Source organism: Apteryx mantelli, chromosome 7, assembly GCF_036417845.1.
Source record: "Apteryx mantelli isolate bAptMan1 chromosome 7, bAptMan1.hap1, whole genome shotgun sequence".
In the NCBI taxonomy this organism is placed as follows: domain Eukaryota; kingdom Metazoa; phylum Chordata; class Aves; order Apterygiformes; family Apterygidae; genus Apteryx; species Apteryx mantelli.
In genome coordinates this window covers 3408784-3432099 of record NC_089984.1, presented here as the reverse complement: position 1 = coordinate 3432099, position 23316 = coordinate 3408784, and the positions used below count along the sequence as shown (strand labels likewise).

The following is a 23316-nucleotide window of genomic DNA, read 5'->3' as shown; positions in this document are numbered from 1 at the left end:
GCGGTGCGTTCAGGTTGTGACATTGAGCACACAAAATGCGCTTCTCCCTACGTGCACAATTAAATCACTTTCCTGACTACAGCTTCAGCTCTGTAAGATATGAACTAAAGTACCGTTCGATACTCATACATATCCTGCAAAACTAAGTCCTACAGAATTTAGCCAGGTTACAGCCCCCAAAGTTTTAGCTCTTCACTCTTGTGCTACACTCCTATATTTCATAATGTTAACACAGCACTAAAATTAATAAAATTTGGTGAGGGATCTATCTATCCCATTATACGATCTGTCTCCTGCCCCAATGTTTTGGGAAAAATCTCACGGGGGGGAAAGGAGGGTATGGGCAGAAAGCCGTGTTATTTCCTGCACAAGTCGCGATTTTGCGACTAAATACCTGTAGGATACCGCGTGCAATTTACCTGTGCGGCCAATTTAAAAGCAGAGCAAGTCAATTCATTTTAAGGACCCAACTCAGCTCCACGATGTTCCCACCTCGCTGACAAGTCCAAGATCTAACTGGCAGGTGACGCTTTGGAGCCAGCGCTGATTTAAAGACAGAGCTGCCCGTGGCACTAGTCCTTTAGTGAATATGAACGGAGAGATCACGCGCTGGCGTTGAGCAAGCCGGCACGCTCACAAGTCGCAAGCGCAACCTCACGCTGAATATTGCTGGCGTGTGAGAAAAACCCCTTAGAGAAATTCTGCAGCTATAACTAGCTACTTGCCTTATCTCCTTTGTAAACCGGCTTTTAAACTGCCACGTACCGCTGTGATTAAGGAACGGCTGGAGACAGGAATAGACATTCTCCTAACTGCTGACAGGCAGGTTTATCTGAGCTTTGCAATAAGTGTTTAACGACGAAAAAGCACAACGAGGATGCCGAAAGACAACTGGCAGCTTGAGGACTACACACCAGGTTTCAAATCATTTCTGCGACGTAGGGTAGCGCTTATGATCGCAACGCTCCCCGGGAACTCGATCCTCCGTTCAGTGCTAGGTTTGGGGACTTTAAACAGGATCAGTAACAACTGGAAAGCAACGCAAAACTGGCGCCAGTGCCTCCACGTTCTTGGTTGGCAGCTGCCTCCCCTGAGAAACTTCACAAAAGACGAAAACGCCGAAAAAGCCGTCAACGGGAGAAACGGCAAGCCCAGCGTCGCAATGGCTTTTAGGAGAGACGCACGTTTTCCATGTTCGCCGCTCTGCCCAGACCTGCTAGTCTACCTCCGCCTGTTTTTATTTTTTTATGGTGCTCGTTTCCACACCTGCTGCTGGCTTCGTTTCAATGCTTTTCATGCGGCGTTGTTATTTTTGGAGTGGTAGGAGTGGACACACCAGGACTGTGGAAGGGCTACCCAGTGCCGTTACACTGATGGATTTAGACCATAAAAATCTTTGGCAAGGGGCAGCCATCCAGCAGGTGTATCAGGCCGAGGAGGTCATCAGCCTAATTTGGATCGAGGACAACTTTCACGAAACATCTGAAGTGACCCTGAAAGCACAGTTAACATACCCAAATAATAAAAACAGCACCTGGGCAAAGCATGTTCTTTACCTCTTCCGTCACTCTCCCTTCAAGAGGTGCAGTATAACCCCGGGAGCTCCCAAGGCTGTATTTACTTGAGCTTTCCAAGAAACTATTAGTAAAGCTTGGGGAATTTAGCAATGCATCAATGCCTGGGACAGTCGAAATGAAGAGCCCCACAACCCAGAGAAGGGCAGGGAGGAACCTAAAAGGGAGGAGTGCGCTCTAGACGAGAGGATATTTAAGTATGCCTTGATTTAGCTTGGATGCACACGTGATTTAACCATTTGGGACAGAGGACTCCTGTGATGGAGCAGGCATCCTCAGTAAGGACCATCAACTCCCTCAGCGCTTTAATCCCAAATATTCTACCCAGGCTTGGTTGCATGTTTATCACCATCAGGAAAAATACGTTAGATACCACATTTTGTCTTCCTAAAAACCACACGCAAGTCTCCTGTTGCAACAGTCACTGACAGCCTTTCCACTGTTCATTGGAAATAAAAAATAAATAAATAAAAAAGCAGAGGGAGAGGGAACACAGGACAAAAACCAAAACCCCTTTTGTTTTAAAGCATCTTGAAAAACACAAATCTATGTGAAGAGAGAAACACATTTAACAAAAGAACGGAAAGAAAGCATCTTGTGCAAGAATTCCAGGAACCGTATCGGCTGTGGAATAATAAAACCGCAAAACCATGGAGTAATTAAAAACAACTACGTCTATCATTGTAACAACGAACAAACTAGTCAACACTTATCCACTAGTAGAGCTATTTAATGCTGTCTAATTCAACAAGGGAACACAGTCTTCGGATACATTTAATGACTGAAGTTGGGAGAAAACGGCCAATTAATAATATAACTTGCCAAGAAGCACAAAAGACAGATGCATCACCGTCGGAGACACAGAGTCGATATCTCCTGGATTATAGACCAAGAGGATGTGTAGACTCTTCAAATGCTTCGACACCACCCGAATACAAGTTTTCTAAATGGCTTCTTTAAACCAGACGTAAACTCAGAGCAACCCCCTCAAAAGAGGCTCAGCTCGCAGCCTTTAACTTTCCGATGCATTGCTGGAGAGTGAAACACGATTGCGGCACGGCAAGACGATGTTTTCCTCAGGAAACCAAATAAACAACACATTTTGAATGCCTTCCAACATGACTTCAGCACCAAACAGCATTTTCACGAGGCTGTTAGTAACGTAAGAGCTGAAGCTCTAACAGCGTGGCTCCAAGGCAGTCGGCCACTGCAGCCCCAAGTTTGTCCTGCCTTCAAAGGAAGTCGAAAAAGTTGTGTTAAGAAGACACCACCCCAAACCAAGAACAAATTCATGTTGTGCTTCAGATACAAAGCAAGAGGGAAGGCCCGTTTTCTGTTTAAACACGCGCAAGAATTCATGAGCAAGCCCTTATGGGAAATCCTATTACTTGGGCCTGGAAGCTATGATTCAATCTCCGAGTAATTCAGGGAGAGCCCCAGGACACAGGAGCAGTCATTCGCTAATTTGGTGGACAAACGCATACAGAAAAGCTTTACTCTTTGGATTAAGGATTAATCAGCAGGAGGTACAGCCTGTTTTCATAAACAGCAGTCATTCCCTGCTCCCTTTTACGGAAGCCCAAGGAGGCAGCTCTATACCTGAGGGAAAATGAGCTGCGAGATGACAGCGAAACTATTGATGGCCACCTGCTTATGGTGGCTTCATCTTCTGTCTTATGATACTCATCCACCAAGACTCAGCCAAGCTATTTAATAAGCAGCAATGGCTAGGGAATCTATGATAGTCAAATGTGATCAATCCAGAACAAACTGAACGCGGGGAATACATAATAGCTGCTCCAAAATGCAGCTAAATCTTCGATTCTGGATTAGTGCCCAAGATACTAAGCAACTGCTTTTCTCCTTGGACTCCTCGCTTCCTGCCGGGTACAAGACTGCTGTATCGACACGGGAGGAGGCAGCAGCAGCAGATCAGTCCACGGACTGGATTCACATGTTCCTGGGTACTGAGGATTGCACGGATTTGCTCATCAGCTTCCCCTCGCCTTTAAAAAAACCTGCGGACTGTCGTGTTTGTGCCTAAAGCAGCTAGGTAGATCCTGCAAAACTCACTTGCCATTCCTACATCTGCAGGACATTTTTGACGTGTGCCTGGAAAAAGTTGGGGAGGACATTAGCGGGGAAGTCGATTTAATTTCAGAAAGCCTAATGTATAATCATAACCATATACAGCCTAACCAAAACCAGTATTCATTGCAGGCCCCAGATTGACTTTCAGCTTTTATTACACAATGGGCAGCTCCTTTTTCTACGTTTCACACAAAGGAAAGTGGAGAACAATCCCCAAACTTTCCCGGAGAGTGGGGATAGAAACAAAAAACCAAAACAGCAGCAGCTCTGGCGGGCAGTGCTGTAAAACGTGTTGCCTGTGGTGTGCAGAGGATGAATAAATGCAATGCTCACGCAGAATTTCCCGGGCTTTAACCTGCCACATCATGCCGCAACTCGGAGGCAACTTCACGATCAGTCATTTCTGGCAGCGAGGTGATTAGTTAAGTCAGCTTCGCAACAAACTAATATCCTACAGAGGACACAGAAATGCCACTAAATTTGCAGTCAGTTACATGCACGATTAATGATTTTCCCAGAAGTACTTTTATGTGTGCAACACCCAGAAACAGCACTTTTAATGCAGACTCTCTCTCATGCGTTTGATATTTCACGTGTTTTTTTTTCCTAAACGTCTCTTCTACCCAATTGTTGCCCATTTAAGTGGGAAATTTGATAACTGAAAATCTCAGTGCCTGTTAAACTACCGAGTAGTCTGTATTAGAATTGAATTTTAACCATTTTAAGCCCTTGCTGTATTCATACATATTCTTATTTCTAAACAAGCAATTTATGGAAAAATATTTTCAGTAAGATGGATTATACCTTGAGGCTCTGTTCCCATGGAGTTACATTTCATAGGTATAAGCATAGCTAGCAGTAATAGGTAGTACTAATACATTTAAACACAAATTATCAAGAGATACAGAAATTTAGTTCCAGTCATAAACCACTGCTTTACGCTGCAATGTCTGCTTTAAATAGTTACTGTTATATTCTCGTTATAGAGCAATCAGTGCATTTGCTTTGCTCTCAGTCAAGAGAGCTGCCGCGGTCAGAACCATTAAGTGGTATATAAAAGTAACCGAGGGTTTCCTCTTTCAAAGACTCTGCAGTTTAAAATTAACAGAAAATTCAGGAAGCAGCTATATCAAGCAAGTATAGCGCCGAGCTGAAAGATGTGCATATTTATATAATGAAAGGCTATCTAGATTATTTTAGATTTAAACAACAAGTGAAAATAAAAATCACCCGCGTGTTTTGTGACCCCACCAGTTTGGAACATACGCTGCCATATATTGGGACAACCACACAAAAAGTACACAGGTTCCAGATTTCTAGGGGTCTGCACGTCATTTCTTAGCACAAACTTCAAGATAGGCCACATACACAACGGAATTTGGTTTGAAACTTTTTTATTTAGCACAAAGCAAAGAAAGCCTTGCCTCTCTTGCACTACACCTGTTTAGGTTCAACCTATTAAATCTGCATTTAACTTTAAGTAACAGATTACTACATTATTCTTAGCATCTGTGCACAAGACCCAGAGGAAACAAAAGATGAATCAATACAGCGACAGGAGTTCCTATTGCCTGGTAAAAGAGTATCTTCCACTCTTAATATTTATATAGCTGGAAAAAAAAAATGGCAGGAATTTTTCCAAGAATATTTGATGAAAACATGACCAGGGGTATTATGGTTTCGTCCATAACAACTATCATACAGCTTCTTGCTTTCAGAAAGTAGTAACTGCAAAATTAACCCCTGCCCATAACGATTCACTTTATGTGAGACACAAAGAAAACCATCAATTCTCTGCATTTCAGCAACGTCGATCTGCTGTTTAGTCACAGTATTTTTCTCATTATTTCTGAGTACTGACCAGATTTCTTGCAGTATCTGTGGAGGCACTGTTAAACATCTTAATTGTACAACATTCAGAAGCATGAAGTAATGTGACATCTGCTTTACAAGGAAAAAAAAGGGAAACAGAGAAGGAGAGGGACTAACACAGACCTTTCTGAAAACAAGTTTGGTCAGGGCACCTACAGGAAAAATTACCACTGAAAGTTGCTTTTCTGCTTTGTCCCTCACTGAAATCACTCCAAAGCATCCAGTTCAGCCTCACCAATTTTCAAGAGTGTCTAGAGAAAAAGGAAGCAGCTTTTCCAACTAAGAGCTGAGGGCACCGAAGACTTGCTTCATACGATATGCTAATCACTCAGGTTACACATTAAAAAACAAATCCATTAACTGTTTTTAAAATACATTATTTCTCAAAATCTCTTTGCGCAATAGTTCTGCTTTCATTTCCCAGTTCTTACATCTCCCCCTCTAACTCTTGAATCAGTCATGGAGCTTTCCGGCATGGATCAAACCCAACAAAACCATTACAGAGGCTTAAGAGATGCCTTTCAGCAACTCCTTGCACAGCTTCAAAGGATTATTGAAAGAAAAAACATAACCACAAGCAGCAAGAAAGGGCATGCACCCAATTTATTTTCTCTTTGCAGGTCATTCATCTATGTCAAAGCTAAAACCGGGAAGAAAAAGCAGGTATTCCAACTGCCAGTCTGGTTGTCTACCCAATATATCATTCTGGTTTCAACAGCTAGAAGGGCAAAGATTTCCTTATAAGTAGTCTTTTTGGAGCAATTAGCCTAATCTACATTTTCTGAAGTCCTGCTCTTAGCTATCCTTAACTGGAAGAAGGAGAAGGGAACCGATCTAAGTGATGTTTCAGTTGACTCTCCCTAAGATCATACAACTTACTGCTGGAGCTTCATTATCCGCACCGTTTTTTCTTGCATGAAGAGAGTGCCGCGCTGGCATAAGCCATGTCTAAGCTAACAGAAAATGGAGGGAATCATCATATTCTCTAGTAAGCCATGTTTGTGAATGAAAAAGAAACCAGCCAGTACAGATGCCAAAACAAACAGCGCCCTGCAGCTGCAGGACATGAAGTCAGATGTTTGCTACACATACCCAAGCGAGGACCACTGACTGCTGTCAGTGTTGAATGCTGCCATTGGCACGCACGCAGGAAACTGTGCGTGCAAAGCGAAAAAATCATTATCAGCAAGTGCATGTTCAAAACAAGAATTTATCCAAATTTGGGTCACATTTAATATCAGCTCACAGCCAACTTAAAAAGTACTGAAAAACAGGGCACTCTACTTTCATAGTATGTGAACCTTTCAAAATGTAAAATTTATTTACTTACCTGAAATTGCTTTCCTACCCAGAGCACTCGATTCATCAGGTTAGAAGCCCAATACGACCATGAGAATCAAAGCTCAGGAGACCTGCTGCTGGCTGCTTCTGAAGTAGTCATAAGGGTCACTATTAAAAAAAAAAAAAGTCATGTATTGAGAAGCAAGGCAACTGTTTAGTCCCCCTATTAAATATTACAGTTATTACAACGGGAAGAAAAAGTCAAGATATACTAATAGCAGGCAGATATAGTAAAGCATTGCACAAACATGGAGAACTACGTTTCAAATATTAGTATGTCCCAAAGGAATCTGAAATACGGAATAAAGATCCCTGTCTCTAGACAAGGTCTGTTAGCAGCTTTCATCAGATCTGAAGGGAGTGTGGGGTGCTTCAGCATCCCATTTGTGGCACTCTGTGGAGAGCAGATCTGACGTTCCCTGCACGCATGTTTACCTTATCTGCCTTCCTGCAGACGTTTATCTTGCACGCACACTCGTTTTATCTGCAGCTAGCTCCCAGCCCGTGCCACGAAAGAGTAGTTTGGATGAGACTGTCACCACAAGAACAGTTCATCCAGCTCAAGGTAGGAAACGGAGCTGTCAGGAACAGGCCAGTGACCAGGTGATTTGGTCCAGGAGCACTTGCTTGGGCCATAGACCAGAAGCTGTTTACTACCAGCATCAGCATTCAGGCACAGCACAGATCCAACTGGTGGGCGGGTTTATCTATGTCTATGCAACCCCTATACTGGGACACAAACAACACGTAGGATCTTCTTACAGCCATGCTTGCATCTTTCCAAGACCTGAACGCAACTAGTACAAATCAATCCACTTAAGGGTGGAAGCTCCTGGTGTGACTTTTGATCTAGAGCTTTGAAAGACTACTAAAACTGCTTTGAAGGAAAAGAGCTACAGCTACTTGCATGGGAGGAAACTCTCCAAGGCCATCAATACCAGTGTTTTTCACATGTTTGGCTTTGAATATTGGGTTTGGATGCTGCACATTACAGTAAGCAGTGGTGCAATTTGCAGGAACGCAATACCCAATTCCAGCAATTCCAACAGTTCCCAGAGCACATTTTTTATAACTAGAAGAACAAGCAGGAAGGACAACTCTTGGGATACACATCCAGCAGTGTTAAGTGCCAAATGGAGCACACACGCTAAAGAAGTCTCCAAATACTCTTTGAAGGGAGCTGATAAGGTCATCCAGGCTCTGAAATGGGCAAATGGGACAACAGGTGTTGATGGCAAATAAACAGACACAGGCGAGCGAAGAAGGAAGGCTGAAAGTCTTCTCTGCTGGTGCTCAAGATGGTCAAGATCATTTACAATAGCGGAAGCACTTGCACTGAAGCAAAAACAAAATCGAGAGGCACTCAATCAAAATCCTCAAGAGGCAGCACACCGACAAAAAGCTTCTTTCTTTGAATCGCTCTGCTATTAAACTTTCGCACAGCCATCAAACATTAGTGCCAGCAACAGTGGACAAACCGCCCAACGACATGGCTGGGGAAAGAATACACTCCTCATCCAGCCCTCCAGCTTTCAAGGTAGACGAGAAAGAGAGAGCGATTCCCAAGAGAGCCACCTCCCGTTCGACTTGCCCTCACTATGACTCCCCGAGAGAGGGCCAGACAAAAAGGAAGGTAGGGCTATTTCAAAGAAGCTTTCAGGTAAGGAAAAACAGATGGCCTCCCCCTTCCATTCACATTAGTTAGAAAATTGCAATTCATACATTTCCATTCAAATATGAGTGGGGAAAAATTAAATTCTACCTTCTGAAGCAGAACCAAATCCAAATAACCTGCTGCCAAAAAGCAAACCCTCTGCAGCATGCTAATTTCAAATCTCCTTCTACTTTAACTTCTTTCTTGTTACGTTTGCAATTACTTGGGAATTCATATCTGGATTTTACACCACATTCTTGTTTCATCTTCAAGCATATTTCATTAAAGCGCTTCAGGGAAGATGACAATCTAACATCAGCCACTCAGCCCACCGCACACCCACCAGCCCAGCCTCAGGCAGCGAGGACAAGCCACACGGATGTGCCGCCAGAGTACTTCTCTTTGTAACAGGCTGGAAGTGAAATGGCTTTCGTCCATCCCTGCAAAATGCTTTCAGGATGGAGCTACCACGTACTTGCTGGCCATGTGGTTACAGAGTAGCAGTCCTGCTGTCATGCCCAGTTTGGTGTGTGAGTGTAGTAATAAGAGCGTAGAGCTAATGTTTACTAAATGTAAGACAAGTTACTCATCCCATGACACCCACTAGCACTTCTTCAGTGAAGAAGAAGGCCCCGTTTCCATGAGTAACGGCACTGCACTCATCTCATAACAACAGCCGCCCTCCAAACCCATAATACTCCCTGCTCGCGGGCGTTCGCTCAGCAGCCAAGTTTTATAAAGCCCAAAGAGTCACGCATCTGCTAAGAGTAGCGCCAGCAAGAATCCCCACGAAGCCTCGCACCAACCTGTTGCAGCTCTCTGGCCGGATGCAGGGACGGGTACAAATCCTGCGTGCCCGCTCTTCTAGAAAGCGTTGATCCCACCTGACCGAACAGACTGTACAGCATAAACAGGTGCCGAACCGCAGACGCAAATTTTCAACGAGCAAGTCATGGATCAGCAGGTGCTGTAGGGCGCCGCAAGCGCTCCAGGGGTGCTTGATACTGTCCGGTTGTAGCCTCTCCATCTCAAATGTAAAGCTATGCATATCCTATAAGAAAACCTTCTCCGCCACATATTGAATTATGGCTGAGCCAGTTGGAAGAAAGTAGAAATAATTCACACTGACAATTAACTTCATTTACTGCTGAAGTTACACTGCTAACAGAACTGTTTGGATAAGATGTGATGGGCGTTCATCCCTACATTTCTGCCTGCTTGTGGCACACACAGCACTTCACAGCATTTTTTTGAAAACCTGTAACATTTTTAATATATTTTTCAGAAAAAAAGGTCCATCTTACCTAAATTGATTGGCCTGTATGCCAAACTCCTCCATCCTCTACTCCTTCCCCCAGAGAACTACTGTTCTCTGTTTTCCCAGCAACGGTTTCTGGTCTGTTGAGTTACAGGCGGGTAAGTTCAGAGCCCAGAATCCTAAAGCTACATTTTAATATCTTTATGGAAGTAGTTCAGTTTCTGGAGTTGCTAAGCAATAGCAAGTCGTAATGGCATGAGAGAAGCCACTTCTATTTTAGCATATAACACGACAACATTCAGCTCCGTGATAGCACTTGCTTTAATGTTCACAGTATCTCTTTAATGCAAAAGCATCAGCTGAGAAGCAATTCTGATGGTTTTGATGCTATGAAGATTAATTTCTGAAGTTACTTGCCCGCCTGGTTCTATATACCGCAAGATAGTTAAGAACAGTCATTTTCAATAGCACCAAATAATGTCTCTTGCCTTTATCCTCAAGGTCACTCCAGATTGTAAAGAGCATCTCTAGCTTATTCACAATACATGCACCCTGTTACAGCATCTGATCCAACGTCTTGCCACCAGCAGAGCCCCCAGCTTAGGACAGGCTTAGAGTTGAAGCTGCATCTGTGATTAATACATTTAAACAGATTATAGCTCACTGAAGCCTACAGGATTTCCAGAAAGGGCAAATAATTCTGTTCATTAACATTCAATTATTTTTCAGGTGAATGCTGCTATCCCACACCTAAGGGCGCACACCTAAAAGTCTGCTCGTCCTGTACGTCAGCCGGAGCTGCAAAGCACAGACATGAAGCTTTGGAGTTCAAGGCTCTGCTCTCCCTCTTTTTCTGCCCACTTAACAAGCGTATGCAAGCAGCAGTGCTGCAAAAGGAGAACGAGTGGGCTGTCTCCTTACTTACTTATCCAACATAAACAGTAAGGATCAGGAACGTCTGCAAAGGCTGGATTTTGGTAGTCACCAACTGCTATTTAGAAAAGCAATCTCAACGATAAAAGCATTATTTTCGTTTTATACCCTAGCGCAGGAAGACAAGCATGTTTCCACATTTCACTGGTACGTTTGCTTCTCATTTGTCACACACGCACTAAAGTACTCCTGAAAATACACAGGAGAAATTCAGCCTAAACAGATCAGTGCACAGGTTCATCAACCCACTTTGTTTTTGGATTAAAGTCGTCAAATTGATCGCTTTAAAGGCAAGGGAAGGGATTTTGAGAGAATGTTTAACTGTCCTTTAAATCCTCCTCATAGTTTACTCCTTGAATGTGGGAGGCCAGTAAAATTTGTGATGCAATGCTTACACAGAAAACATTTCCAAAGACACGCTAAGCACTGTACTATTTTGTAAATGGCTCCTAATCTACAGTTGTTTGCCTTTGCACTTTTTGTGGAGACAATAAATCCATACAGCTAATCTTAATGTAGCATTCATTCCACAATAAAAGGGTATGGAAGAAAAGAAGAATCTTTATTTGCTTTATTAGTAGACAGATCTGCAGTGGAGGAACACTCCATTAAATAATAGGGTGGGTTTTTCCCCCCCCCCCCAGCTTTTGCTTTTATACTTCAGGCTAACTACCATTTTAAATTTTGTCTTTAATTGTAAAAGGTAATACAAACATAAACAAACATTTTGGTTCCCGTTTCCATTTTAGGAAGATTTACATGCAATTCCCACCCACCCACACTGCACTTTAATCAGTACTCAACGGAGCGTTAAGGGAGGCAGCCCGGAAACGTCCCCTTGATCTTTCTTGAATGGAAAGAAGTTAGCAAAACTGCTAACATGCTGCCTGACGGGACTTAAAAGTACTGTAGAGTTATCCCTACTGTGCCCCCACGTCCGGGGACAGCAATGCAATGATGTGAGTTAGCAAGACTATTCATTGGACTACCTTGGTTCAGCTCTTACAGCATCCAAGTCCCCTGAACAGAGGGCTGCGAACAAAACCAAAGCATCCTTTTGTGGCGAAGGTCCTTTTCCCTGCTCCCGACGTAATCGTTCCTACCTCCAAATAACACTTTCCAGGGCGGACTTCTCTCCACAAATCTGGCCACTACGTTGTTATGAGCCTCCATATCATTCAGGGTGCAAACTGCTCCACTGACTCTTGGAAATCTCTAAACTACATGGATAACAGGACGCCAAGAAGTCACTTGGTGCACACTGATATTTTCACTTGTCCTAGTGGGATGCTCAAAGCTTACCAGATCAACCTGAGAATACTTTGAAGATAGAAAAATAAGATTAATTAATTCTCATAAAACAAGCTAATTACTAGGTTGGAATAAAGATAAGAATGAAACATCTCTAACTACCTCATAATTAGGTAATTTTCAGGATATTCTTCATGCTTTATTCATATTGGACCTCTCTAGAAAATTACCCCAGGTTATAAAAAGTCCAATTATTTGGAGAGATCACATTTTGGGGATCAATATTTGGAAGAAAGTTTCCACTACATACAGCTCCCACTTGCAGTCCCATCCAGCCTATGTACATTACATGGGCTTTCTTGAAAAACCTCAGCTTTGACAAGCAACTCAAGGTACACCATTAATAACACCTTTTTGAATGAAATGCCACCCACTGCAACACTGGCTTCCGAAATAAATGCTCCCTGTTGACCGACAAATCTGTCTGGGGTTCCTTCCACCTGTGATCGGTAAACCTACTCGGAAATGGTCAAATGCCTCTTCCTGAAAAATGGCTAGGAAATTATAAACCTTCTCTGTAGTCCATGACCTTTTGAACAACATACCTTGTGGGCTCATTAGACGACTGTTTTAAAGATAAGGAATGCAGGGTATGACCAGAGCTGCTGCTGCTCTTGGCATGGATCACACCACAACTACAGTTTACTGTCTTCCCTCCCTGATAACAACTCCTGTAGATTATATTGGTTAATGTGAGCAATCATACCTGTGTTTGGCATCCGATTTGGATCATTTTCCACTGATCAGTATCTATTTTGCCTTTACGGGATGCAGGTTGAGACCGTGGCAAGCGTGGTCTGCTAAAGGCATCGAGATAGAGATGATTTGCCTTGACACGCAAACAGCATCATGCTTAAAATTCACACCGTACGTAGATTAAATACATGACTTCACACCAAAAACCTTTCCTAACAAGTTGCTTACTGACTCCGGAACAAACCACATCAGCTTACACTTAGCTCTTCCCATTTTGCAGGTGTTTTTAAATAACAGGCCTTAAGCATATTCCATCTTTGCAAGTGTCTTTAAAAAATAACAGTTGATACAAAGCAGGGAAGCACCATTTTTGCCTCCAAATAGCAGAGGGGCTAAATGTTTCTACTGAATTTTGTGGCAACACCTACTATTCAGGATTTATTTACAAAGAGAGGAATCAGTATAACTGGTTTGGCAAAAAGAGCTGCACCCTTTGCTGACTGGAGAGTTGAAAACTTGTATTTCTCATACTTAAATGTTTCAACTTTTAACCAGAGAACAGGTACTATGAGTTTGATATTTAACTAATTGGACAATATGATGCTTGCAGGGTTGTGGTGATGATGGCAGGGCAAGAAGGGCAGGAGACCAGGGTGGAAGCTGTTGAAGTTACGTGCAGATCTCAAAGGCAGCATGGGCAGAGTGGAGAGAGAAGGTCATTTACAAGCTGTGGAACTGGAAGAGGTTAAGCGAAGTAAGTGGGGCACAAAAACAGATCTTTGTTATGCGGTTTTTGGATTCCAGCAGGGTTAAGAGCTTTAGCTCACAGATTTGCTTCTGGAACATGATCCTCCGCTGGTGGCTGAATGTCTCCTTTGTCCGCTGCCCCGTGTCTCAGGTAGGCAGCAGTTGGCCTTGCTGTTCCCCTGAGGACCCTTTTTTGCATTTATCACTCACGCTTTGTATGTAAACTAATGAACAACCTGCTTCATGACGCACAGCAAGACCTCCGCCGAAGCGAAAAGGAAAAAAAAAAAAAATTCTCCACTCATTTGACAAAAATACCAAGAAAGTGTCCAAGCATCTTTCCTTAAACTATTGCAGAAGTTAAATATCTTTTGATTATGCAAAAATGTGCATTAAAAAAAAAAAAGGATTAGCCATTTAAATATGATTCATTACTTCTTCTACAAGGTAGATTTACAAGAAAATTGTACTAGTATCAGAATAGCAAACGCTGCCATGCACACAATGGTTGGGCAGCTATCCCATTTTAACCTCCTTTTCAATTCACCTTGCTGACCAGGAAAACTTAATCAAAAGAAAAAAACAAAACAAAACTGTGAAATGGAAATCACCGATGCCACATGAATCAATGGATTCTTTCTCCTGAGCAGTTCCCATCTGAGGCGATCTAGAGCTTAGAAAAACCACTTAGGTATCATTCTCGCAACCCCTCTGGGCTGAAGCCAATGCCCCCGAGATCAGTGGCTATTTTTTGCAGGGATTTCTTTCAGTGCTATATCAGGCACAAAGTGAGTTTGGCATTTGCCTCTACTATTACTAACCTTGAATCCAGTCACCCCAAGCTTCAGTGCTTTTATTTCCGTGCTATCCCTATGCAACAGAAAATCTCATGACGGTTCCCCATCAGTTGGATCAAGGCGTAAGAGGAGCTAAATAGCGTGCCCTGGCACAAGGTTCTTCCTCTCTGAGGCCGTGACTATTTTCGGCTCCAGGAGTTTCCTGAGCCGGCATTGAGTAACCCTCAGCGAATCTCTCATCCAAATAGTTTTCAGCCTCCTCTTGATCCCACTTAAACTCTTTGCGTGCACAGCAATATCTGGAAAGAGTGCCACCCGTCCGTCCCCGTGCCGAGCGGGGCAGCTACGATCCAGACAGGGTGGGGGAAAAAAAAAAATCCCTCTTTTTTGGGTCTGCAGAGTTGCATCAGGCTACTTACAGATTCAAGCAGGTACGTTTAAGCTGCTACTCTGGTTTTTAAGTTGTCACGGGCTGTTGGCTTTCCTCACTCATTTCTCTACAGAAACAAGCCAGGTTACAATCCACAGGTTGAGAACACTTAAGCCTTTCTTCCCCTTTATAATAACACAGAGAGATGTTTCAGGAACTTTTTCTTACCATGAAATAACAAATACCAGAAAGGTGACTCTCCCCTGTAAGAGAAACTCTTCCAGAAATAAACTTCATCTAAACGGGCTCCTCCTTGATTCCTAAGATTTTGTACTAAGCTTTTCAAGTGTCAAAGGTAGCAGAACAACTGATTTTTAGAGAAAGTTCCTTCACCCCTTCTTTCATGAGAACACACTCTAAAAGTCTAGAATGAGAGGCACCAGCTCTGGAAAAGCAAAAGTATCTCAATATCCCCAAAAGCCAATCACCTTAGCCTCTAACGCTGCTAGCAAGAGTTCAACAAATGAACAAGCACGCGGACTTCATATGCCCTTTAGGATTTAAGCAGCCTATAGAATAAAAGGACAAAGCAGCAACATTGCCAACAGATTACAGAGCCGTTCATAGCACTGCCCGAAATGAAGAATGACAATGCCGCTACGTCTAATAGCGGGGGAATGCACATCTGCTATCTCCAAGTATTTGGTGCTAAACCATACTTGCCAGATCGCCTTACCGAATTCATTTCTGCTATCACTTCTAGGCTATATTTCTACAGCGGAACCTGCTAAAGTTGTTTTCAAGCCAGCACTCTTCAAGTACATTTTGTAGCATAAATGCTCCTATTCAGCGTACAGCAATACTCAGTGCCTATTTTGGGGAGAAATACAACCGTAAATTGTTGCAGAAAAAAAAAAAAAATCTGGTGATGGGTGTCAGTAGCTCTTCGTGAAATAACTGGTTTGGAATCCGATACACTGATCAAAATTAACATTTAGATATTCCATGTTGCCCCACTGCCTCCCACTCCCGGCTCCCGACGGCGTTAGAGCTCCTTGTTCACACTGCAATGCTCACAATGGCTGCGTTCCAGTTCGAGGCTAAGGGTTGCCTGCAAGCAGTTTATAGAGTATGTGAAACGCTTTGTTTACCCAAAAATATTTTAGCTCCCAGAAACATTAAAGCAATACACAGATTTCAGCATTTGCACAGCAAAGAACTACGACTCCTACAGATACTGCGAGAAACTTTCTTCCTTCGGGCGTTAGCGCTGTAAAGAGCTCTTTTGCAAAAACAAAACGACAGCAAAGCAGAAGTGTAGCGCTCTTAATAATATGCAAAATACGGTTGTTATAGCAAGGGTGAGGACAAGCAGAAGACAAAGCTGGGGTGTCATTTCACTCTTGCTCACTTGGTCCAGAGCAGACCACATTGTATTAATCTGTAGAAAAAAACTACATGCTGCAGCAAGGGAGAGCAAATCCTTCTCTACGGGATCTTCCCTAGCAAGTGGGCTAAAGAGGACAGCTATGAAAGCAAAGGGAGTTTCCCCGCAGTCCAGTCCCCAATTTAAATTACAATAGTGAAATCCAGCTAACCAGCAGATCATCTGCTAACACTGAAGTGCTACAACATTCATATCCACCTTAAAAACAAAGCTCTGCACAAAGCATGTTATCAGGGCTGGTCTTTGAAGAGCAGAGGAATTAACCACATGGGTCACACCAGAGACGACATTTGTCAGTGGAAATTTTCAAGCTTAACACTCAGTTCGGCACAACCCCATTTAAGTGTCTTGAGGCTATAGAGCTGGAGGACGGCAATATCAAGAACGTTATAGTTCAAAAGCAGCAAGAAAGAACCTCCTTTTCCAGCTTGAAACTCTTCTCATTTAGAGCCGTGCCCTCCACATACTCGATTCCTGATCTCTGCTTTAGGATGAGCAGAGCAGCAACAGCATAAATCAGATGGGGTGCTGCCTCTTGCTAAGACCAAGATACCTACATAGAAAAAAGAGACAGTGTTATCTCCAGCCTCACCACGCTGGTTCCCTACTACTAATTGATTAATGCATTTTTTCGGTATGACACAGCAACCTCCTGCTCTTTCTCTCCTTATTTGGCTCCGCAGGCTCCCTATCCCGGAGCCCCAGGTACATGATTTACGTGGGTTGTGGTTTCTTTATGTGACTCTGTCAGGGAATTCTCAACCGAGGTGGTTGTATGCCAGTTCATTACTTCATAAGCCGTCTAACTAATCGATGAACTTATCTCAAGCTACATTCAAAACGTAGAATTAAGCAAATATAAACAGAAAAAAAGGCTCATCTCTTAAACAGTGATCTGGTAGATATGAACGTTTTCTTTCTGCTCTTCGGGTAACTTCATTAGATGCAGGTTTGCTGTAAAATACTACTACGTACTTGCATGCACTCCTACTTTTATATTAAAAAAATACTAGGAGATCCTACACAGCATTAGAACAATGAAACAGCAAGTTTGGACATCACCAAAAATACACATGCTGAAAAATAAGCCCTACAGTTTGACAAGCCACTTCTTTGTAAGGTACCAAAAACTGCACGGACCTTTGCAGTAAGATCTTAACTCACACTACCTTCAAAACTAGAATTTGTCTAGTGTGGTGAGAGACCTCAGACAAACAGGAACTGCAAGAAGTGAAACCAAGACAAGCCAATATATGAAAAAGACAAAAGAGAGTAAGTCGGGGAAAGCTTTGGTCAACTTGGTGCTTACCCTTCATGAGGTTAACTTCAGCCTTACAACGCTACAGGATAGTTCCTCAAAACAAGCCTTGTGCGACACCTAAATATAAGAAAACTAGACTAAGCTCAAGAACCTAAGCAAAAACTTGCAGGTTTATTATGGGTTCCTGATGATAACCCTGACATTGAGTAGAAGAAATTACCCTATCTTTTATCCAAAAACACACCCTGGGTCAAAATAACTTCAGTCTCGCTCTAAAAAGTCAAAGAGCGTGTTATCGCTTAGTATTTAACAAGTCCAGGACCAAATCAAAACCACCACGTATCAGTAAAACCAAACAGACTTATCTGTCAAGCTTTTTTTTTTTTTACACCAGGGACAAAAACAGTTATGTAGCCATATTAAGTGCCAAATTAGTTGGCTTGCTTAAACGCAGCATGCGAAACCTGGAATCTTTAAAAATAAGAGATCTCTACTACCCCCAGAGAAATTATAGCAGCCTTCTGCATCCTTCGAACGCCTTTTCTGCATTTGGGGTCCGAATTAATCACAGGCCGGAGCGCAGATGCACATCAGCTCACTTCGTGTAGCGTGATGAACTGTCTGCACAGCTCTGACGCTGACCACAATAAAGTCTCTCATGGCAGTGCAAGCGCTGGCGCAACAGTAATGAAAATGGAAATGTCATGCTATCTTGTTTCCCGTTCCTCCGCGTAACGCATTTTAGTTTTAGGCTACAACACCTGATGCAGGACGAAAAAAGGAAGGAAGGGCATGGAAACAGCAGCTGACACCAAGCTTGGACACACCAAGCTTGGACACACCAAGAACGAGACATTTTCATTTTGCAGTTGGTTAAATTAGCACGCCTTCGATTCACATCCAGCATTTCTGGAGTCACGTTTGCAAGATTTACACTGCCACACTGATGTCACCTTCACACGTGGCTTCCCTCAGTCACAAGCTGCTGACAAAGAGCATGTCACCATACTTATGAACTAGAGCAAATGTCACTTTTTTTTAACTCTTGCATAATAGGGGAATAATACGATTCAATAAGCTGCGTTGGGGATGAAAGAGGAAGACACTGTGGCTTTCAAGCAGGTATCTGCTTGATGCATATCTTGTCAGAGCTAAAGTGACTTTTGAGTGCTGGTTCAGCAAGGAAATCTATGGGAAATGAAAAGAAGCTAGGAAAGCTCTTTTATAACAAAAATTACAAGCGGGCCAAAGATGGTAGCAAAACTTCAGCTTTGGGGAGAATCCGAAGGTCAGAGAAAGAGATGAAGGTACAGGAGGATGCAACACATGATCAGACCTCTATCTCAAACTCACACGACTTTTCCGTACACAGAGTTATCCTCTGTGACTGGCCTGGTGTCTTCTTACACACGATGATGCCCTGCGATTCAATGGACTTTTCTTCTCACATCACTGCAGGTGTACATCGCAGGGACACATCAAAGCGAGAGCTCGGCACCTTCTGAAACGCTTCACCAGTATGTTTCATACCTACTCTTTCGTACTATGCACAAGGGATTGAAAGCAACTGTGTCCTGGGATCAAGCTAAGGATACCCACCATCCTCCTCTGGTTTGGCCCATGAAACACTATCCAAGCACGGGCAGGGGCAAAGGGAGATGAGTATGAATGGGGCTACGTAGCTAGACTTGGGCAGCAAGCTCTGCATGGGGGGAAGAAAGGAAGCCTGAGGAAGAAAGAAAAAAGAGAATTGGCCAATATCAAGCACTCACTTTCCTGAAGCGGGTTTTCTTGAGAGCTAATTTTGAGCTTAGACAGCCAGCTCATGGTGAGGGGACGCAGACCCAGAATGACAAGCAGAGCCTCTGACAGCCTGAAGCTCTGCTGCAATTCCTCCCCTCTTCTACAGGGAACCGTTTTCTTTTTTTAACTTACTAAATGCATCTCACAAATCTCTCATACGGACTGAAAGCTAGTGAGTTAAGTGGAGCAAAACTGAGACAGCGTATCTGCTCTTACATTAAAATTGTCTTCCATGTTCCCTGTTGCTAATTCTTTTGGTGCCATAGTTATGAATGGGAGGCAGGAGAAAGCTAGAGACAGATCTGTTCATCAGAGCACCATCATATCAGTAATGACATAGTAATTCAATACACGCTCGCTCTCCTGGAGTATTAAATTCCACAGCTGGGTCTGCGATGGAGCCAGGTAACGAGGCTGAGGTGCCGCCTGCTCCTAAATTTCACAAATCTTGCCTGTTTCTTGGGTCTCTGGAGGCAAAGCAAAGAGAGGCTCTGCTGTCAGCGTGCTGGCAGTGGTTTATTCCCTCGCATCTGTAAAATATAACAGTTCAGCAGTAAGGTTTCTTGACAATACGCAGTGCTCAGAGGAGCCACAGACCTTGAACGCCCGAAGATGTTTTACTGTCATCTGTCACACATGCTAAACTTAGCAGAAACTCTTTTCTCCTGTGACGCTGGCTTGAGCCTCCTGGGAAGACAGATTTATTCTTTTGTTGCAGTGACCAAAAGTGAGAGACCTGCACACGTGCCTCCCCGCTGAGGGCAATGAATTCAAGCTGCGTTTGCACTGGACAGCAATTCACTGCACATAAAATGTAAAGTTAGAAAAAGATACGGTGAGAACGACCCAGCGAAGGGCACACAGATGCTTTAAACGGTCTACAAAGCAGCGTACAGGAGTGGTTGATGGGCACCAGCTATTCTGTGTTAAAAATGAGTACATCCTCAGTCTGATGCCTGATATCTAAATCTTAGTGCTTCTTAAGTGGGCTTAACACACGTGCATTAACAAGAAGCAGATGACTTTTTGGGGGCGGAGGACGAGGGAAGGTGGACAGTGGGCATCTCTTCTGTTGGAGGGCAGCATGTCCACAAATAAACTAACTCAAGTTCCCATGCAACAAATTTTAAGTGCAGCTCAGTCCTAGGAAAGCCCCTCCACAAAGATCCGAAACAGCTAACCACAAAAGTTATTCTGACTTTCAACGGTTGCTAGAGTTCGCAGCAGAAATTCATTTCAGATCCTTAGGGTTTTCTATCCTCTGTCTTGACCTAAAATCCATCCGCTTGGCAAAAGAGTTTAGTGGACCACACCCCTGCCACGTTTCAGTCACTGTTTTTTAATCTTGTTTCTTCTGCATATTGGAAAGCATCTGTGCATGGTTCCAGCATTCCTCCTGTGCATTTAAGAGATGATTACTTTGCAAACTGCGGGGAAACAATTCTTCATTCTAAATTATTTATTTAGAAACCGCTTACTAAAAAAAAGCCTACTTTCAAAGTTTATTTTTGAGAGTGCTCAATTTGTTAAGCGGCCTTTAAGGCAAAACCAAGCCTTGTGGGACAGGAGACCCTGCAGGGCCACTACCAAAGCAACCGAGGAAAGATGCACTTTAAAGCTCGCGCGTGGTATATTTGGTGCTCCTCAGAAAGTCAGCCATTCGGAAGCAGACCGCGCTTCTGAGAAGCAAAATGCAATTCGAAGAATTGACACTAATGAAACCAAACGCACAAAAAACGTTAAGACTCGAATTTAACTTTGACTATTTCCAAAGAAAAGCTGCGTGAGAAAAAGACCCCAAAGGCATTTCATTCCTAAACTGCGTCTACAGGGCTGACTAATACACAACTGCAGGGCTAACGCAGCAAGCTCGGATCCTGGATTGAAGAGTCGTCATGTTACTGGCTCGCTACCTAAGCAGCTAAAATGAATGATATTTTAAAAGCCTCGGGCCACAGAAGCCAGAAATACTAGCAGCCTATTTTTGACCTGCATGAGCACATCGACTTTACCTGCTTTTTAGGAATCCTAGTAACTTCCTTGAAGAAACTAAAGTATGGGACGGGGGATCGAGGGGGGAATTCCCCGCTATGTTCTATTCCTATTAAAAATACTAATAGCTGGGACTCTGAAAGCCAGCATTTACACAGATGTGAGGGACGAATAATCCTTTCCAAGCACGTTTTGTCAATAATGAAAACATTACCTTGGCTTTTACTTACTTCCCTTTCTGAGACGCCATCTCTTACAATGTCTGCATGCGTCCGTTACTCAAGTTTTCCGTTAACTTAATAAATACCAAGCAGCCTCTTCCAATTTTAACAGCTAATCAAATGCTTTAGGAAAGGGCCCAAAACATTAAATTGGCAGGGAAAAAACAAAAAAAAGAGCTCCAGAAATATATGCACAAATTCCAGTTGAACACAGTAATATTTTTTGCTGAAAAACTGGAAAAAAAAGATCAGGAAATTGAGCTGCATCTTCCTCAAAGGGGAAACGTGCTGTTGGGACTACAGGGAAAACCAGCGCTTGGGAGCAAGGACTTAGCGTCAGTAGAGAGGACCTAGACGCACGTACCCCACCCCTGAAGTTTCTCCACGATGCCTTGTTCAAAAGGGAGAACGGTAACAATATCACAAGAGCACTGGCATCACAAACACCAAAATCACTACATGATTAAACGTAATCCCATTTGAAAAGAGATGCTCCTGCCCATTTCCGTTTTGGAGCCCAACGATGAGGAACTCCAGCCCTAAAGAATTTGATTCTGAGCTGTCCTCTTTCGGTTCCCTATGTAAGTATGGAAATTTAAGAGTCGGCAAGAACCAGTTCCTAAATATCAGTAGTACAACATATTCTGCTTGTAAGCAGCAGACACCTTTACTGCAGATTTTACAGCTCAGTTGATCTTAAAGCTGGCAAAAGCATGTTTTTTGGATCCACCTTCCCCCAACTACAGGCCACAAAACGAGCTACACCTGGAGGTCAAGAGTAGCTGATTTTCCCCAGACGGGATCTGTTCTGCTCCCCTTGCACAAGATGCTATCTGCAAGGCTTTACCCTAGCCAAGGAACTGCTAATTCTCCTTAACTGCTGGAATCTGATCAGCTCCTCCGGAGCGGAGCGAGGGAGAGGAGGAGATTCCTCTACAGGCAGTAATTACAGCCAGTTCTCCCTCCCCTGCCCTGCGGGAATGCTCATCCCCGACTCCAGCCTCCCACAGACAGGCAGGAGGCAAGAGCCGGGGAAATTCTTTAGCAAATCTTACCTATTCCCCACACAGCACTGATCCCCCCCACCCCAACACCACCACCCCAGCATGGTTTTTTTTTGTTTGTTTGTTTAATGAATCATTTCAACCGATGTGCTTTCACAAGCGGATCCGTTGTACTTCTGAACTACACCGTCACTCAAGGCTGCTTCCCCCACGCTGCTGGTAAACCACACAAGGTTTCCGAGCCCGACTGCTGCATGCTGGTATCTGAGGCACCCCGCGCTCACGCTTCCCAAAGTGCCAGGGCAACCTCCCCTCGCCAAGAATTAAGGCTGCTCACTGCCGGTTGCGCCGCGCTGAGTTTCCTGGGAGAAGCAGCCCTTCGCAGGCCTTGATTCTGCTCTACACGGACGTAGGTGTGGGTCTTTCTACGGACAATTAAGGATAGATCGACACGTGTTGCAAGAGCGGTTCAATCAGGAAAAAAAAAGGGAAACAAAGTGACTCATTGTCTGTGAAACTGGATATAAAATCTAATATAAAAAAAAAGAAAAATTGATACAAACCCTACATTTCTGATGCAGACTTTGTTTTCTGTTTTAACACTGTCAAAGAACATCAGCTCCAGGAACACCTATGAGCCCAGGGCCACGGCGGTGGCAGCAGAGGTCTAAAGGGGCCCTCGAGAAAGCTTGAAGGAACATGAAGAGGTGGAAGACATGGAGGAATGGCGTGAGGATCAATCCAGGACGGGCAGAAACTCTGCTCTACAAGGTGACTTGAAACCGTACAACTCGAGCTTCGCCTCTCAGCCTCGCGCGTGCCTCCACTGACTTTGATGACAAGTAGCCCCTTGACTAGCAGGTTTAATTCAGGAATACTTTCAGTGTCGCACTGAGAATACTTATATCGAACACCCCGTTTAGCAACTTATTGCTGTATCGCAT

At 43.5% G+C, this 23316-nt stretch overlaps 1 protein-coding gene across 7 annotated transcripts in view; it reads right to left on the bottom strand.

The window, feature by feature from the left end:
- Positions 1-23316, bottom strand: part of SGMS1 (sphingomyelin synthase 1) — a 95672-nt gene that overhangs the window by 60780 nt on the left and 11576 nt on the right. For 4 of the 7 annotated variants that reach the window (XM_067299656.1, XM_067299652.1, XM_067299651.1 and 1 more), the window contains exon 1: positions 6868-7258. The gene's annotated coding sequence lies outside the window, so the exon portion shown is untranslated. Of the gene's footprint in view, positions 1-6867; positions 7259-9338; positions 9419-23316 lie in introns of those variants that run through there. The other 3 variants (XM_013948225.2, XM_067299655.1, XM_067299653.1) reach the window with 3 other exon arrangements.